Below are 6824 nucleotides of genomic sequence, written 5' to 3'. Positions count from 1 at the left end.
TGGCTTACTGCTAAAACGTAGTGAATCGGCACACGTGTGCTGAGTTTATGTTGTTATTGACATGCTTTCTAATATGTGGGTACAACAGACCAACTCGATTTTGAACCTTTAATTTGATTTGAACCAATTTTCAAAAATTGGAAAATTGCCTGATTCAAATTCCTGGAGTGAGAATTTTAAAAGGCTGCAAAGGACTCTTGCACAGCTGATATGACATCATCATTTGAATGAAAATGCTTTACGCGCATGCTTTTATTTTTGTAAACGAGGTCGCTAGTGCCCATTTGAAATCTAACGAAACCTCCAACGAAACGAATATTAACCCTCATCCACTTCAAGTTACCAGTTTAATGAGTATTTCTTCACTTCAGGAAAATGCCTACAAATTATCTTAACATCCACACATTTTAAGAAATTTGAAATCTGAAGAACCGTGTTCTGTATTAATTGAACAGTTTTCTGCATTTGTTTGAAACAGCTACAATCTTGCACCTCAAAACGTTTGATGAATATTTCTCTCTAGAAGGAGGGTGGTTGGGCGGCGATTTTCGGAGACAAAAATTGTGTGCCGACACTATGACGCCTTAGATTTCTATCAGCGCCTTTTACGCACTTGATGGACGAAGTTCGGCACATTATAGTGGAGACTCTCCTCTATCCAACGCACTATTTATTCGCGCAAAAAAAACATCAATTGGGGGCACTAGAACAACTTTTGTTTCAAAATGTATTAAAAATAAAGATTTTTCCCGTTTATCATTGTATTGTATTCTAATATGAAACATGTTCAATCAGACGTTCGGAGAAGGATTTTAATTTAAAATAACTAATGACTTAACAACTAGAATATTATGAAATCGATATTCCACCGTCTTTAAACAAATTATCATTTCAAACCAGATTTAAATGTTTTCATTTGATTTAGGGATATTGTATCACCGAAAAAAGTCAGATATTAATTGTTTTGCGCCTTTTAAGAAACTACTGTTAGCCTAGCCTGAATATAAAATGAAAAGATTTTAATTTGTTTAGTTTCAAATATTCTACACTAGCTGACCCGGTGTGCTTTGCTACACCTTCTAAAAATTGTGTGAAAATAATTTCACTATAAATAAATTTTCGATTCTTTACAATGAGAGCCTTCACATCAAATTATAATTGGAATACAAAGAAGATTAGATTCCCTGAAATGATTTTTTTTTAAATTTGATCTGAAATTGTTTTTCAATAATGGTTTTAAATATGATATTAAGAACTCGTTTTTAGTTTCCTTCCTCCCCTGAAGTGTGGGGAGGGTCCACGAACTGTCATAATAACATTTTCATATCCAAATAATATCACATCTCATATATGGCTCCATTTGCTTGATAGGTTTTAAGTTGGGCTAGGTGGGGTAATTATGAACAAAATTTCTTCATTTTCCACACTTACAGCCACCATACGTTAATATCTTATCACAAACTCTGAAAAACTACCATCAATGAATGTTTCCGTGCTTTTAATCATTCTGTAGAACAACTTTTGTTTTTTGGTCGCAACCTCTGGCCTTGGGACGCCTGTTCATAATTTCCCCGTCTGTTCATATTTACCCCACTCTCTAGGGGGTAATTATGAACACCGATTACGAACTTGGTATAAAATTTTTGAAAAGCAACAGTAGTTGTACGTTACATTTATCCATAGTAAGCAGTGTATGGAGATTTTCACTTAAAAAAATGTGTTCATAATTACCCCAAACTCTGTTCATAATTACCCCGAGACTTGTCCAATATGATTTATATGGTAACAGAAAATCTCAATGCAACACCAAATAATGAAAATTATTAGCAGTAAAAAGAAAATGGGTTGTTTTATAAAAACTCAATCCTATTCATGTATAAAACTTGCAAAATAAACAAATGTAATCAAAATTAAGATGTAAAACAATAGAAAAATAGCTTTTTAGTGTTCTTTTTAATTGATATTTTTCTATCTTTTGTTTCGAGAGTTCAATTTCTTTGTTGCATCTTTTACGTTTTGGTTGGATTCTTTTTTTTCCGTTTCTTTATGACTTTACAGAACATTTTATTTGATATGACCTCTCCATACGTGTGACATTTTAGACGAGTAAGGCTACTCGATAGTTTTAACATCCGTTTAAAATATCCTGGGCAGGAAATTCGAAATTATTCTTAAAGGGTTGTTTCACAAAAACACTCGTTAAAATCTTCTTGGATCAGTGAACAGTCATTTTTTTACAATTCTTGTCAGTTCTATATGATCGACAATTTTGAAAAATATTGACACTTATAAATTTTTTTATCACCTGTATGAAATTTCACATAAATAGCTCTATTCTTTCAAAAAAAAATTGAAGCACTACCGAAGTTTTCCTTAACAAACTGAAAGAGAAAATACCAAAAGATGTTTATTTTGCACCAAATTAAAAATAAAATATTCGAACAAATTAACATTGAAAAAAGTATCTATCAGGTATCAGAAAAGGGGTAGGCTTGCATTAACATTGAAAAAAGTATCTAAGTAAAAAAATAAACTGCAAGAAAATAGATTTTGGATCTTTGATATCCGGATTGAACATATAAACAATTATTATTTGCTGTAATTCTAATGTTCTGAATAGCAGCACGTTGTTCAAACATACAAGAAAAATGATCTTTGCTTTGTGGACTTATTTACCAATTAAATTTATCAAAGTATTTCATATATTTTACTGTTGACCACAGAGGTATAAGGTTCATAATTATGTTAAATTTCACACAGTTATAAATAAAAGCTCGATCAGCAAACCTTTTGAAAACGAGTGGAGAATTTAATTTTTAGTCTAATTAAACTTTTCTTCAAGTCTGGTTTATGACCTTAATGTTTATCAATTACCAAAAAACCTGGTTTTGGAAGCACGTAAAACCTGTATTCTGTATTAGAGAACTATTCCTGGGATACAGGTTTTCGGTTTTGGTATTACCGGTAAAACTTTTGACTGCCTTTTTCCTATCTTTTCGTTGATAGAAAAAAGGCAGTCAAAAGTTTTTATAGCTATTTATATAAACAAAATTATGACTGGTTTAAATGTGGTTACGGATTGAGCTTTTTTCAAAATTTCTGTTTTATTCACTTTTTTCCACTTTTGAAATTTTATTTTCGGTTAAAAAAAATGGGGTTCAAAAGTTTTTTGCAAAGACTGAAAACAACTGGCATAGCTTTTTTTCTAAATCCGAATCTCAATTTTGGAAAAAAAACAATTTCTCAAAAACTCAAAACTTAACACATTGCAGACCTAATTTCATTATGAAATTTATTGAATTTGGTCCAGTGCACAGTGGTCCAGAAATGAAATTTAGCGGGAAACAATTAATTGCGCTCTTGCCTTAGGTTTAAGACATTTGGTGTCCAAGACAAAGTTGTACAACATCACAAGGCGCTACTTTTGAATGAAACATTTTTAGGGTGGTTCATAAAACTCCTTAGATACAAAAATTATTTTTTTACTGTAAGAAGATAGTGCTGTATTATGTTCAGCAATTATGTGGAAAAACATAATTGATGAAACTTTGTAGAAGACTTTGAATGTCTATCTATTAACGTTTAGGTTTTATGATGATTTTTCGTGTACAAGTTAGGGTGATCCTACAAAAACAAGTTTTTTTTGTTATAACTTTGTTGGATATCAACTTATCAAAATTATGTGTTCGGCAAGTATTTAGCAAATCATTATGCGCATCTTTTGTAGCAAATAGATTTCTAATATCTGCTTTTGATTCGCAGTTATCATGAATTTTGTGTTCAAAAATGGCCGTTTTGTATGAGCCATAACTTCAAATGGAGCAAACCAAAAAAATTCAAACTTTAAATCGTTTGAAAGAACATATTAAAATCTACATTATATAAAAAAACTGGAGAGGTGTTTTTTGTTTAAAGCTTTTTATTTACATTTGAACTTGACCAAAATTGGCATTTTCATATAACCTTTCTATATTATTTTTGACTACTTTTGGCTGCGTGAGGAGTAACCGTACACATCGTAACATTAATATCATCATTATAGTTAACAGAAACGGGAAAACTATTTTTGAACACAAAATTCATGATAACTGCGAATCAAAAGCAGATATTAGAAATCTGTTTGCTACAAAAGATGCGCATAATGATTTGCTAAATGCTTGCCGAACACATGATTTTGATAAGTTGATACCCAACAAAGTTATAACAAAAAAACTTGTTTTTGTAGGACCACCATAACTTGTACACGAAAAATCATCATAGAACCTAAACGTTAATAGATAGATATTCAAAGTTTTCTCCAAAGTTTCATCAATTATGTTTTTCCACATAATTGCTAAACATAATACAGCACTATCTTCTTACAGTAAAAAAATAATTTTCGTATCTAAGGAGTTTTATGAACCACCCTAAAAATGTTTCATTCAAAAGTAGCGCCTTGTGATGTTGTACAACTTTGTCTTGGACACCAAATGTCTTAAACCTAAGGCAAGAGCGCAAATAATTGTTTCCCGCTAAATTTCATTTCTGGACCACTGTGCAGTGGATTCTGGGATATAAATGCCGAGTGTTGATGTTTCCCGGCTAAGATTTCTCCATGGTCGTTAAGTTGTGGTGTGTTAAGTAAGATGTTATAGAAGGGTGGGGGGGAGGTGTTTTTTAAGGAATTTCTTACAAGGGGAGGGAGGGGGAAAGGGGTCTGGAAATGCTTTGGTAATTAGTGAATGACCCCCTAAGTTGATGAATAAATCATTTGACCATTAAAAAGCATTAGAAATGTCAGGAAATGCATAAGAAGATGTGTTCATAATTACCCAATAGGACGAAAACTATGGGGTAAATATGAACACTCATCAGTGAATGAGTGCGAATAATTTTTTTCAAAATTTCTTCAAAATCCAGACAGAGCATCATAAACTGGATGTAAAACATGAGAAAACAACATTCCAGCTGGATTTCCTATGATCAGATATTCAAAACATTAAACACTGTCCAAAACGATTTCCGTTTCACGAAGTAATGGTTTTTTAAAACATCTGAAATGATATCATAATGATTTGAAAACAAATCGGAAACACCTTACAGCTATCAATCGGCTGTTAAACTACCACTTTTGGAACACTTTGTGTTCATTCATCCCCCACAGCAGCGCGTATGGCACTTGTTCGGAATTACCCCGTGTTCATAATTACCCCACTTGACCCTACTTTTCTTCTTTCCGTTTCTTCACTAGAAGAAGGAGAGGTCTTGAATCTTAAAAAAAATCTACGGTTTCTTTAGCTTGAAAATTTTTAAAAACTCTGCGATAAAACCTCCCTCATTCCCGGCTCTGTATGTATATTATGGAATCTCTTCTTTGAAAAAAATAGAAACATTTTTCGTACTCGAATACGTTGAATAAGTTCCCAAGTTGTACAAAAATTGTGCGGAACTCCTTTTCTTCTCTTTTATTCCCCAATGGAAAATGGAAAGAGTTTCTTTTAGAATCATTTCTTGTACTCTTATACTACCCCTTGTAAAATTTGGTTACATTTACTTGATGAGCTCTGGAATTTATCAAAACAAATGTATGACACCTTTCCTCTCTTTCCTCTTTTCTCTTCTTGATTTGCATGATTAGTGCTTTAAATTGTTTGGAAGACCTTTGTATGTCCTCAATAGAAGAGGGTGGAGTCTTAAAAAATCATAGAAACATTTCTCGTACTCAAATAACCACCCATGACAAATTTGGTTCCATTTGCTTGATTAGTTCTTGAATTTTGCAAAAAAAAAATTTTATAGGAGGCCCTCCCTCCCCCCTTTCCTATCTCCACACTGGAAAGAGGGAGGAGCCTTAAACCATCTTTTAAATATTCTTCCTACCCACATACCTTCGCATGCCAAATTAGGTACCGTTTGCTGGAATGTTTCTCGAATTATGCGACAAATTGTATGGAAGCCCCCCTTCCCGCTTCCTATTTCCCCATTGAAAGAAGAAAGGGGCACCAAACCATTCCCGGAACACTTCTCGTAACCAAATACACTCCCAAAACAAATTAGGATCCATTTACTTGATCGGTTCTCGAGTTATGCAAACATTTGTCTTTTATTTGGGAGGCCCCTCCCCCCCTTCTCGTTAGAGGAAGGGGTCTCAAACCATAATAGAAACTCCGGCCTCCAATACCTCGCCCTGCCAGTTTCACGCAAATCGGTTTAGTAGTTTCCGAGTCTATAGGGAACAGACAGACAGACAGACAGACAGACAGACAGACAGACAAACAGACAGACAGACAGACAGACAGACAGACAGACAGACAGACAGACAGACAGACAGACAGACAGACAGACAGACAGACAGACAGACAGACAGACAGACAGACAGACAGACAGACAGACAGACAGACAGACAGACAGACAGACAGACAGACAGACAGACAGACAGACAGACAGACAGACAGACAGACAGACAGACAGACAGACAGACAGACAGACAGACAGACAGACAGACAGACAGACAGACAGACAGACAGACAGACAGACAGACAGACAGACAGACAGACAGACAGACAGACAGACAGACAGACAGACAGACAGACAGACAGACAGACAGACAGACAGACAGACAGACAGACAGACAGACAGACAGACAGACAGACAGACAGACAGACAGACAGACAGACAGACAGACAGACAGACAGACAGACAGACAGACAGACAGACAGACAGACAGACAGACAGACAGACAGACAGACAGACAGACAGACAGACAGACAGACAGACAGACAGACAGACAGACAGACAGACAGACAGACAGACAGACAGACAGACAGACAGACAGACAGACAGAC

Source organism: Uranotaenia lowii, chromosome 3 (genome assembly GCF_029784155.1).
Source record: "Uranotaenia lowii strain MFRU-FL chromosome 3, ASM2978415v1, whole genome shotgun sequence".
Lineage (NCBI taxonomy): Eukaryota > Metazoa > Arthropoda > Insecta > Diptera > Culicidae > Uranotaenia > Uranotaenia lowii.
This window is presented reverse-complemented; position numbering follows the sequence as displayed.